The sequence below is a fragment of the Magnolia sinica genome, chromosome 17 (genome assembly GCF_029962835.1).
Source record: "Magnolia sinica isolate HGM2019 chromosome 17, MsV1, whole genome shotgun sequence".
NCBI classification, from domain to species: domain Eukaryota; kingdom Viridiplantae; phylum Streptophyta; class Magnoliopsida; order Magnoliales; family Magnoliaceae; genus Magnolia; species Magnolia sinica.
In genome coordinates, this window is record NC_080589.1 from 39,474,650 (window position 1) to 39,488,712 (window position 14,063).

Below are 14,063 nucleotides of genomic sequence, written 5' to 3' on the forward strand. Positions count from 1 at the left end.
GTTCGTTTTATGATATGGGAAAATTTTCTTTATGAACTCCCTTGTCATGTCGTTCCATCTACCAATTGATCATGGACGTAGTGAGTACAACCATGTCTTAGCTTTTCCTTTTAAGGAGAAGGGAAAGAGTTTCAGCCTGACTGTGTCCTCAAACACATTAGGAAAATATAAAGTGGTATAATCTCATCAAACTCTTTTATGTGTAAATATGAACTTCCAAATTCAAGTCCATGGAACTTTGGAAGGAGTTGGATCACTCCTTGCTTGATATCCATGTTTCCTGTATTTTTTGAAAAAACCATACAGGAAGGTGTGCTCACCCCCGCCAGTTGTAAATAATTTCGCAAAGTGTGAGGCGGGGGTGCTTGATGCACCTCATTGTCATCCTGAATTTCCTCAATCAGAGGTTGAGGTTGAATTGCAGGTTGATTGGCCGGTTGATTTTCAGCCATCACTTCAATTGACTCTGAGGATCTCAAGTGGTGTCAAATCCTGTGAGGGATAGGCAACCCTTTGACCAATCCTCCTTCACTTAAGAGACGTCGAGTGTTGTCATGAACCCACTTGGGATGAAACATTCGCAGCCTTCAAGTCAAAATTTAAACCTAAATCTAAGAATTAAAAACTACAGCAAGAGAGAAGTAAGAAAGAGAGAGTTAGAACGAAGTTACCAGATAGGATATGCTAGGTCAAGATCCTACAAAATAGAAAACAAAGTTAGTTTCTAAAAGCAAAATAGAGAAATTTCTAACCTAGAAATAAAACAGAAAGTTAACCATAATCTTAACCTAATTCTAAAACTAATTAAATTTAGAAAAATGCAACAGTTAGTCCCTGACAACGGCACCAAAAACTTGTTCATAACCCCAAGTGTAGGGTTGCAATGTAGTAATAATCTCGGTAAGACCGAGGTCAAATCCATAGGGACTGAACTCATACATTTCTGAAGGTAATTTAGAAATAGAACTAGAAGAAGATCTAAATTAGAAATCTGGAATAAAAGAGTAATTGTGAATATTGTAAATTGAAACTTATGAATTTAAAGGCGGGAACTAGAGTGCCAAGGATCCACTTGTAGCTATCGGGATGTTTCCTTATTTGATTCAAGGAATACAATTGGAATTAGAGTCTATCCTATCCAATTGGAAGATGTATCAATAAAATCAATTTGAACTATCATTGACCTAATTCTCAATGGAGGAGAATTGTGAGGGTTGGAAGGGATTCCATCACCCTACCATGCCCAAGAGGCAATGGAGAACAACAAGATTTACCAATCACACAATGTCAAATAAGAAAAGAAGATACGTAAAGCTATTGCAGATCTATTGTAATTTGGTCACAACAAACCAATAAAAACTGAAAGTATTCCTTAAATATCAAATTAGAATCAAAGAAGTTTAACAAGAACAAAAATCAAAGTAAGAAAAACATCCCAACACGGTACAAGCTTAACTTCTTAGCCCTAGCTAAGAGGTTTAGCCAACTATAGACATAATTAGATCTAAAATCCTCAAAGAAAGCATTAAAAACTAGGAAGAAAGGGAAAAAGAACTCTTGGAAGATGGCTCCACCCTTTTACTCTGCTTCTCAAGACCCTTATATCCCTAGAAGTGTTTAGGAAACCCATATTTATAGCCTTGTCTGTGTAAAATCGGAAAACCGCATCAAATTTACATAGTCCGCGTAACTCTATATAATGCCTTCAATGTCATCGAAGGGGTTCGAATTCGAAAGTCGTGTCTTTTCACCTTTCGCACTACGTAACTCTTCTTGTCATCGAACATACCTTCGATGTCATCGAACAGTGCTTCGATGTCATCGAAAGGTCTTCGATCCATCGAGAATGTGTCCAGAGAGTTCCAGCGAGTTGCTCTAGAAATTCATAAAAAGATCGATGACATTGAATTGTCTTCGATGTCATCAAGCAGATCTTCGAGTCATTGAACAAGTTTTCGAGCCATCGAGAAATTGTATCTAATATGTCCAGCGACTAACTTGATTTTCATGTAAAAATTCGATGTCATCAAATAATGGCTTCGATGTCATCGAACTGTGGTCGATAACACAGACAGTGAAGTGAATTTCAGCACTTTGTTCTTTCGACTTCCTTCTCCACTTGGTTTTCGTAGATCTTCAAGTCTTGAAATCTTCAATCTTAGTCTCCATAGATCCATTCATTGCCTTAGTGATTCTTGAGCACTAAATCCATCCTTTTAGCATTCTTTTCTATCCAAGCTCTCAAACTCACCTTGCAACACAAACATGCATAAAGTATACCATTAAGCAGTACAATGTTCATAAAACTAAGATATAAATGGGGAAAAATATGCAATATTTGACACTCAACAGTAATCTCTTGAGTATTGTAGGCGAGTTTGCTTACAACAACTTAGTGAATCGTACTACTAAAAAATCTTCATTTGATATCATAAATGGAAAATGTTTACATCAGGTACTTGACTTAGTGTCATTACCAGTACAAGATCAACTGAGTGAAGATGTGATCGAACCCAAGGGTTAATAACCCCAAGTGCAGGGCTACGAGGTAGTAATAACTCGACGAGATCGATGTCAAATCCTCAAGGAATGGGGAACACGGTTTAGAACTGATCTAAATCTTTTTACTCCAACGATTCAAAGACGGGTTTTAAAATAATAAAAATAAAAGACTAAGAATCCAGGAATCCACTCATAGCATTCACAATATCTAATTTACAGATTTAATGTATAACTTAATTGGAATCGAAGTCATATCATATTCAATTGAAAGATAATTTTGTTAAACTAATTATGGACACTAATAAGAATATGATTTTAATTGAACGTTTCTCTTATGAACCACTCAGATCTCAATCGTAAGAAATCAAAAGCATCTGAAGCACCCTTGGCTGACAATAAATCAATCAATTATACAGATTGAATCATTATCCAATTCATGATAAACAATTATTAAATCAAAACATTCATTGTACCCGCAGCGCATAACTAATCAAGAAATAAACAATTCAAAGACTTTAAAATAAATCCAAACCAAATCAATCTACTATTATCATTCAATCCTTTGTTATTGAATCAAATGCTAAATATTGTAATTGAACTACAAGCTTCATCCCTTAGCCTTAGCTAAGAGATTAGCCTAGCATGGATAACATTTTAGAAGAAAAACTAAAAGAAAAATTAGAAAGATAAATTAGATTTGAAGGGAAGAAGAAGAAGGACAGCTCTATGGAAGCTCCATCACCCTTAGGTCTTTCTCTCAAGCCCTAATTTATAACTAGAAAAGTCTAAAATACTCCTTTAAATAGGAAAAATCCACACTCTCTTGAAATTGATTTCAAACTTATGCACTTTTTTATACTTTAGTCGCACCGAATATACACTTTGGTCACACTGAATTAGTCTCTCAGTTACATCTAAATTTATTCAATATTCATCCGGAGTCTCTATCTATCTTAGGTCGCATTGAACTCTTCTTCGGTGGCATCGAACATGTCTTCGGTTAGACCTAATGTCAAGGCAAAATATCTTTGAAAATCATTGTTTGATGTTGAACTATTCTGTGCCATTTGGATGGACTAAAACAACCTCAGGTGGGATTGAACAGTCTATTATTTCTATTAATGTATTTTGTGATTTTTCTAAACTTTTTTTTATCCTTTGTCCTTGAATTTCTTGGATCTTTATCATGTGAAATCTTTATTAATGTCTTCTAAATCTCTAATTATTCACCATCTTTGTTTTTATCTCCTTTTGAGCTTTAATCTTCTCTTCTAAGCATATATTTATCTTTAGATCAAAAATTACATTGCATGAAGAAAACACATATAATTAAATCGAATTAACACTTAATTACGAGGAAAGCTAATGTATTTGAGACTATAAATATACAATATTTAGGCGTTATTAAGATATTGATGCTTTCCTCAAGCAAGTCTAAGACTTGCAAAATTAAATAAAAAAGAAGATTGAAGACAACAACACCAGGTACCAAGAAGATGCAAACGAACATCAACACAAGAAGGTATATTAAGAAGGTGACTTGGTTATCCATGAAAAAAGATTTTTGATGGTAAATTACAATAAGCTCAAGTCCAATAAGATTGGCCCATGCCGAGTCAAGAGGAGTTGGGTAACAATGTCTATGAAATCGAGTTGCTAGAAGACTTAGGTATCTCATCAACTTTTAATGTGATGGATTTATTCAGGTATCATAGCGAGGCATCTAACATACAAGATGAAGCCATCAACAATATGGATAAATATTTCTCAATGAAAAATAAGGAAAAAGTCAAACAAGTGTTGCGAATAAAGACTACTAGCACTCGACGGGGCCAATGCAAACAATATTTGGTAAAACGGAATAACAAGGCTTATTCTAAATGCACATAGATCATAGGTGACAAATTGAAAAAATAAGATCCATACCACTACTAGTATGAAGCATCGAACTTGTCGAAGTCAAGTTCCTTCCAACCTAGGGGGAATGATCCAGGGCCACTATAGGGCCCAACCCACTTGGGCCCATATATGCCTGTTGTATGGCCCAACAAGACGTATGCTCATAGGCTACCATAGGCCTAACATGTGTTAATTTTTAGACTAAGTATTTATAGATATTGGAGCCTAAATCAAGGATTATAATTTACTCTTTTTTTTAGAGATATTTGGAGCTTATTTAATGATGTCATGAGGGTGTATTTTATATGATTCAAGATATGAAATAGTTTTAGAGATATACTTACTTTTCATGTTTACTTTTTATTAGGCTTTTACCATATTAAGGAAGATTGGATTAGTTTGTAATAAATTGTGATTAATTCTCTTAATTGGTAAGATTTTAATTAAAGATTTATTTAGTATCTATAAAAGAGGGTGGTAGTGTAAGAGTTAATTATTCGAATATTTTTTTTTCAAGTGTGGATTTTCTTAAAAAATTTATAAGAGAAAAAGGTTGATATCAATAAAGGTCTCTCCCTCTCTACTTCATTGTTCTTGTGAGTACACACACACACACACACACACACACACACACACACACACACACACACACACACACACACACACACACAATCTACGCATCAAGATCTCATTAACTTGATAATCAAGTTACACTAGTTTCATACCCATAGGAAACTCGGTTAGTCAAAGTAAAGCTGACAATACCTTACAGACACAGTTTGGCAGGTAAACCCAACACAAGCTAATTAGCTAGTGTTAAAGCTCTATGAGCCTCACCATGATATTTATGTTTTATCTACGTCATCCATTCATTTCGTCATATCATTTTACGATAGGAGCCCAAAAATGAGGCGGATCCAAAGCTCAAGTGTGTTGTCGTGATGAAGACGCGGAGGCGTCTCCTATTGAGAGATGGTCTCTCTCTTCATGTCTCCTTTTTCTCTATCTCTCATACATACGTACGTATGGTCTGGTGAAGGTCTAGTTAGTTCCTCAAGTATTTTTCACCGTCTCTCTCTATTGTGGTCTATATAAGGAGGACCATGGGCAAAGACAGGTACGCAATTTCATTAATTCATCTTCTGAGGTATTCTTTAATGTGGAGATTCCTAATACATGTTGGAGAGATATAAGCCTTATATTTTTATTTATCTTATTTCTAGTGAAGAACAAAGTTGATGTAGAGCGGGTCGCGGACAGTTACATAGCCAAGATGGATCAGAAAAGGCCCAGTTGACGACAGAAGTGATCCAGACCATCAAACCTTAAATCGGGTGTATCTTGCAATCCGGAATGAGTTATCTGACGTAAAATATATGATTTTGGGGTAGAACGAGCTACTGAAGCCAACCAACCCCGCTTGCCGGGTTGCGTAGCCCGGAATTGCGAAAAACCCCTGGATCGACAGTCGTTTCCCTGTTTTAATTTCGTTTTTACTATAAATAGTGAGTTTTAGTTTGATTATAACTCTTCATCCGTCGGGCTTTAGGAGTTGCGCCCAACGTGAAAAGAGCTTAGAATAATTAGGAGAACGGTTTGGTGAAGCCAAATAGGACACTTACTATTTTTGGCCGAAAACCTTACGCACTAGTAGACATCACGACTGTCTATAAATAGTAAGTTTACTATTTATAGTAAGTTGCGGATTCTAAGAGTTTGAGTTGTAGTTTGATTCTGATTTCTTTCCCATTGCTTGGTACCCCTATTTAAAGGGTTGTGAACTCATTTTTATTGATCAATTAATCAATTTCGAATTTATTAGAATTTATTTCTATTTTCTGCTTTCTTTCTTCGGGGATTCGAGAAGTCTCTATGAGGAGTCCAAAGAAGCTCCGTGGATTTAGAGTAGTTATCCTCATCACGTTCATCCCTACGTCAATTGGTATCAAAGCGAGGATTCCCCTCGGGCGGATGGCAAACAACGAAGGTATGAATCAAAATTCTGTGGACGGTGATCCAGGGATTTGTTATCTTTCGAAAAGAATGGAAGCTTTCCACCGGGAGAGTCAGTTGACCATGCAAGGGCTGCAGGCAACTCTCGACTGTCTTGCGGATGCGCTACTTCCGCCTCGAGCCCTAGGTAGTGCTCCACCACCCATGGTTGCTGTACGACACAACCCTGATTTTCGTAGAGCACTACCAGTGGCAAGCCATAGGGCTACACCAAATGATTCAAGTTCTAGCGACAAGGACCTTAATGAGGGTTTTGCTTAAGGACGAACCCATGGAGGTGATCATCTAGATCGTGCTGAAAGAGACTATCAAGGTAAGGTTGAACTTCCTAGTTTTAACGGTTTATTACGTATAGAAGATTTTCTCAATTGGCTAGCCGAAGTAGAGAGATATTTTGATTACATGGACATGCCAGATCATAAAAGGGTAAAATTGGTAACGTTTAAATTAAAATCTGGTGCTTCTGTATGGTGGGAACAATTACAACTCTTACGAGCTGCCAGAACAAGGCGCCCATCTCATCATGGCCACGGATGAGACGTCGTCTTCGATCATGATTTCTCCCCAGTGATTATGAGTAGATATTATTCCAGCAATATCAAAATTACAGACAAGGAAATCGAACTGTCACAGATTACACTGAAGAATTTCAACGGTTGGCTACACGAAATGATCTATCAGAATCTGAGTCACAGAAGGTATCACGATTTATAGGTGGGTTGCGACCTATAATTCAGGACCGAGTTCAGATGTACCCAGTCGGGACTGTGGATGAAGCAGTTCAATTGGCGGGTAGGGCAGAAACACAACTTGCAAGAGCTCCTGCTCATCCATATCCTTCAAATCGATCCCCATGACGGGTCCCACGCAGGTTTCAGTGTTGCCATGAGGAAAAGATCCAGTACCTTAACTTCCTACAACCGCAAACTGTGATACGGGGAGCGGCTCATCCAGACCTCAACGTGCAGCACCCACAACAGCGGTCCGAGTAAGATTCCAAATCCTTATACTCGGCCAAGGTCGAACAATTATTACCGCTGTGGCCAACCAGGCCACTTATCAAACACTTGTCCTCAACGTCCTGTAACGCACTTGACTATAAATTTAGGGGGCACTGAAGATGAGGTCGCAGAAGAAGACCATCGCTTTGATGAACATGAACAAACCACTGAAGAAATAGCAGGTGGCGATGAAGTGACCGACGAGGATCATGGCGAATTTCTAGTTGTGAGGTAATTACTGTATGCCCCACAAAGGGAATTACATCCATAGCGACACAATATATTTCGTACTCGGTGTACCGTCAACGGAAAGGTCTGTGATGTGATCATAGACAGTGGTAGTAGCGAAAACATCGTCTCGAGAGTAATGGTGGACAAGTTGTGGCCACCAATGATGAAACATCCTTCCCCATACTCAATTGGCTGGATAAAAAGGTGAATGAGACCAAGGTAACTGAACAATGCACTATCTCATTTTTAATTGGTAAAAATTATAAGGATCAAATACTCTGTGATGTGGTCGATATGGAAGCTTGTCATATGTTACTCGGTTGACCTTGGCAGTCGGACCGTGATGCGACCCATCGGGGACGAGATAATGTCTACGTATTCGTCAAGGATAGTCGAAAAATAATCCTTGCCCCTATGGTACCAGAGAACCACCCTGAAGCCTCTAAAGTAGAGGGGAGTTCCCTCTTGACCATTCGGAATTTCATGGAGGAATTCAAGGAAACTGGCGAGGTATACGCCGTAGTAGTGAAGGGCGAGGAAGAGGAACCCTCATACATCCCTCCAAGTTTAAGACTGTTGTTAAACGAATTCAAAGAAGTCTGGCCTGAGGATTTACTTGATGGATTACCCCCCATGAGGGACATCCAACATCACATAGACCTCGTCCCTGGGGCTAGCCTGCCCAATCGCCTTCATTATCAGATGAGTCCGAAGGAGTGTGCGATACTTTAGGGGCAAGTGGAGGAATTGATCCATAAGAGTCTCTTAAGAGAGAGCATGAGCCCATGTGTCGTACCAGCATTATTAATGCCAAAAAAAGATGGAAGCTGGTGCATGTGTGTCGACAGCCGAGCAATCAACAAAATTACCATCAAATATCGGTTCCTAATACCAAAGTTGGACGACATGCTCGATATGTTAGAAGGGGCCAAGGTATTCTCTAAACTAGATCTAAGGAGCGGGTACCATAAGATTCATATTCGACCCGGTGATGAGTGGAAGATGGTATTCAAGACCAAGGAAGGGTTGTATGAGTGGCTGGTCATGCCCATCGGCCTATCGAACGCACCAAGTACTTTTATGCGTTTGATGAATCAAGTTCTAAAACCGTTCACTGACCGATTTGTGGTAGTATATTTTGATGACATATTGATATATAGCCAGGATGAGGCGGAGCATAGGAAACATCTCAGGCAGGTGCTACAGGTCCTACAAATTAACAAGTTGTACCTCAACTTGAAGAAGTGTAGTTTTTAACTGACAGTCTGTTGTTTCTAGGATTTGTTATAACGTCCACAGGCATCCGTGTGGACGATGAAAATGTGTGAGCTATTAGGGAATGGCCGATCCCGACAAACATTCATGAGGTGAGGAGTTTTCATGGGTTGGCAACTTTCTATCGTCGATTTGTGTGAGATTTTAGCACCATAGTCGCGCCTATAATAGATTGCATGAAAAAAGGACTGTTCCAGTGGACTGATAAAGCTGATAAGAGCTTTCATGAGATCAAGCATCGTTTGTCTACAACACCGGTCTTGGTGCTTCCTAATTTCGACAAATTGTTTGAGGTTGAGTGTGACGCTTCATACGTCGGAATTGAAGGAGTATTATTACAAGAAGGCAGGCCGGTAGCCTTCTACAGCGAGAAGCTTAGCGAAGCCCGAAAGAAGTGGTCGACTTATGAGCTTAGGTTGTACGCAGTTGTTCAGGCGCTGCGACATTGGCGGCATTATCTGATTCAAAGAGAGTTTGTTTTGTACACTGACCATCAAGCATTAAAGTTTATTAATAATCAAACTAACGTGAATAGTGTACATGCTAGATGGGTTGCATTTTTACAGGAATTCACATTCCTTCTGAAGCACAAGTCAGGGTAGCAGAACAAGGTGGCTGATGTACTTAGCCGTCGTGCATCACTACTAGTTACAATGAGCAACGAGGTAGTCGGCTTCGACTGTCTCAAGGAGCTATATGCCGAGGATGATGACTTCAAAGATTCTTGGATGAAGTGTCAAGAAGGTCACCCCAGTGACCTTCATATACAGGATAATTTTCTCTTCAAAAGGAATCGATTGTGCATCCTCCAAAGTTCTCTGAGGGAACAGATTGTTCAGGAGCTATATGGAGGTGGCCTTGGCGGACACCTGGGGCGAGACAAGACGCGAGCTCTTATGGAAGAGCAGTATTACTGGCCGCAATTAGTACGCGATGTGAGAAAAGTCGTACAACGTTGTCATGTTTGTCAGACCTCCAAGGGGCAATCTCAGAATACGGGCCTCTACACCCCGTTACCTGTGCTTGATGGTCCTTGGGAGGATTTATCAATGGACTTCGTGCTTGGTCTCCCATGAACACAACGTGGCATAGATTCGGTGTTCGTGGTGGTAGATCGTTTCTCAAAGATGGTACACTTTATCCCATGTAAGAAGACCCTCGATGCAACACACGTGGTGAATTTATTTTTCAGGGAGATCGTTCAGCTACACGGGGTCCCCAAGACCATTACTTCTGATCGTGACACGAAGTTCATTAGCCACTTTTGGCGGACTTTATGGAATCAATTCGATATACGACTTCAATTCAGCAGTGCTTACTACCCACAGACTGATGGGCAGACCGAAGTTGTGAATCGCACATTGGGAAACTTCCTTCGCTGTATTTCAGGAGAAAAACCGAAGCAGTGAGATTTGTCCTTGTCCCAAGCAGAGTTTGCATTCAACAACATGGTGAACCGCTCGATAGGGAGATCACTGTTCCAGATTATCTACGGACGAGTGCCTCGCCACACACTTAACTTAGTCTCTCTACCCAAGCACCTAGGCACGAGCATTGCAGCAGAACATATGACAGACAAGATCATGGGCATCCATGCAGAAGTGCAAACCAAGCTACATGCCTCGAACGAGAAGTATAAGGAACAAGCGGATAAGCATCGGTGACAAACAGTGTTCGAGGTGGGCGTCCGCGTTATTTTCGATCGGGACGTACAACAAGTTGAAAAATAAGAAGATTGGACCCGTCTCAATCATCCAAAAGATCAATTACAACGCTTATATTGTTGATCTTCCAGATGACATGGCAATCTTACAGACTTTCAATGTCGCGGACTTGACCGAGTATTATGAACTAGAGCATGACGAGAACTCGAGGACGAGTTCTTTTGAAGTGGAGGAGACTGATGTAGAGCGGGTCGCGGACAGTTACATGGCCAAGATGGATCGAAAAAGGCCCCGTCAACAACAGAAGTGATCCAGACCATCGAACCTTAAATCGGGCGTATCTTGCAATCCGGAATGAGTTATCTAACGTAAAATATATGATTTTGGGGTAGAACAAGCTACTGAAGCCAACCAACCCAGCTCTACTAGGTTACGCAGCCCGGAATTGTGAAAAACTCCTAGATCAACGGCCGTTTCCCTGTTTTAATTTCATTTTTACTATAAATAGTAAGTTTTAGTTTGATTATAACTCTTCATCCGTCGGGCTTTAGGAGTTACGCCCAACGTGAAAAGAGCTTAGAATAATTAGGAGAACGGTTTGGTGAAGCCAAATAGGACACTTACTATTTTTAGCCGAAAACCTTGTGCACTAGTAGACATCACGACTGTCTATAAATAGTAAGTTTACTATTTATAGTAAGTCGCGGATTCTACGAGTTTGAGTTGTAGTTTGATTCTAATTTCTTTCCCATTGCTTGGTACCCCTATTTAAAGGGTTTTGAACTCATTTTTATTGATCAATTAATCAATTTCGAATTTATTAGAATTTATTTCTATTTTCTACTTTCTTTCCTCGTGGATTCGAGAAGTCTCTGTGAGGAGTCCAGAGAAGCTCCGTGGATTCGGAGTAGTTATCCTCATCACGTTCATCCCTGTGTCAAAAGTTTTATGTTATTGCCCCATGGAGTAGGTATACTATCGAACCATGTAAATCCATGTATCTCTTGTCTTTTATTTTTGTTTGACCCTTTTGACCATTTGTCTGATTTTCTTTTATGTTTTGGCCTCGTCTACATTAATCACATGTGGTGTTTCTCCATAATAATTAGTATTAAAACTAAAGATTAAGAAACCTTTTAACATAAGATTGGTGTTGGTGTTTATGTTGCAATAGTGTTTTAGATGGCTAGATCGAGTTCTATCAAATTCAAGGTGTCGAATTTTAATGAATTCAATTATGTGTTGTGGAACGTAAAGATGAACGAGGTGTTGGCGAAGGAAGGATATGCGATTGCAATTCAAAGAAAAGAAAAGAAGCATGTAGAGATGAAAGATGGGGTATTTGAAGAGAAAAATTAACTAGTAATGGTGGATCTTCTTCTTACACTAAATGATTCATTTGTGTTTAATATATCTAATCAAACTACTACAAAAAGTTTGTGGGACAAATTGCGAAACAAGCATAAAGGAAAATAGATGTCAAATAAAATATTTCTCTTATTGAAACTAAACAACTTGAAGATAAATGAAGAATCCTCTTTGCAAGAATGCTTTAATGGGTTTAATACCCGAATTGGCAAATTGACAGCAATCAATGTGAAGATTGAAGATGAAGAAAATGTTGCACTTTTTCTCTGTTCGATGCAAGATTCATGAGATGGTTTAATTATGAATCTCAACAACGGTCCAGATCGTAGTATCGAATCAGTCGTTTCTACGTTGCTTATCAAAGAGTCTCACAAAGAAAACACATGGGGAATCTACCAATGATGCCATGATGCTTAGAGGAAGATCTACTAAAAAAAGCACTAATGAAAGAGATCATATGAACTTCAAGTCAAAAGGGCACAAAATATGTGAGGTGGGAATAGCGAAAAGAATGACCGGTTACACAAAAAAATTTACACTTAGAAAAACAAATCAGGAATTTTCAAACCTGATTTGCATGATCAAGCATCGGACTCAAAGGGTTCACAAAGAAATATAGTTGAGAAAAATAATTCATCGGAAGACAGGAAAGTGTTGTAGACAGTGATTCTACAAGAGAATTTGAGCCATTAATAGATCTTAGATTCGAGCATTTAGTTCAATATGACTTCACATGGAGATTATTTTTACATATTTCGGTGATATGATGGTAGCATAGTTTATATAGGTGATAATAGTACATATAAAATTGCAAGAATTGAAGATATTAGAATTACTATGTTTGATAGTATTGCACATATAGTTTTTTGTGTGCAGCATGTACCAGACCTACAGAAGAGTCTTCTTTCATTGAAAAAGTTCGATGAAGATAACTATAAATTTTCTATTAAAAGAGTGAATTGAATATTTAAAAAGGGCAATGGTGGTAGCAAAAGGAGAGTTAATAGTGGTTGATATTGTTTGAACAGAGATACTGTAGTTATCAATGTTGTTATTGCCAAAGTCATGATAGGCCTACTGAAATCTAGCATAGGTAGTTAGGCTATATGAGCAAGGACTAAATGTATTTCTTAATTAAAATTTACTTTCTGATTTAAATTCTAATAATTTATATTTTTATAAAAATTGCCTATTTAAAAAAACTCCATAGAACTCGTTTTCTCCCTTCCACTACAAAATAAAAAAATAAAAAAATAAGGATGTTTTAAATCTAATCCATTCATATACTTGGGAGGCTCCAATCGAATTCTTTAGAGGTTCAACGTATTTTGTTTCTTTTATTGATGATTTCTCCAAGAAAGCATGGGTTGACATGTTATTTATCAAGTTTAAAGTATTGGTTATAAACTAGAAAGGAATGTGGATTAAGTGTCTGAGAACCGATAACAGAGGAGAATAGGCTTCGAAAATATTCAAGAATTTTTTTAACGACCATGGCACTGAGAAGCACTACCTAGCCCCTAGTACTCCACAATAAAAAGGAGTCACTAAACGTATGAATTATACACTTATGGATTGTAGTAGGAGGATACTGAGTTTAGCTAGGCTCGAGCAGCATTTTTTTGTCGAAGCCATTAACACGACCTGTCACTTGGTAAATCATTCACCTACGATTGCAATAAATTGTAAGATCCTAGAAAAGATATGGTCCAAAAAACTAGTTAATTATTCATTCATTTGTGCTTTTAATTATGATACTTATGTATGAATTTTCAAAGAGTACAAGACTAAGCTGGATGTGAGGTTTAGAAAATATATTTTTCTTACCCATTTAGATGAAACAAAAAATATAAATTGTAAGACCCTACTATCCCTAACTTAGTAATTAACCGAGATATATGTCTTAATAACGATTCATTGCATAAAAGATATAGAATTGCCAAGTTAGAGTCATAAGAATAATTGAATTTAAATCTTCAAATGATGTTCAAAATAAGCATATTGGTTCATATGATCAGCAAGTTGATGATATTCTTAAAGATGAGACTGATGAAGAACATACAGATGAGATATCAGGTGTTGACACTCAAAGTGACCAAGGTCGATCGAA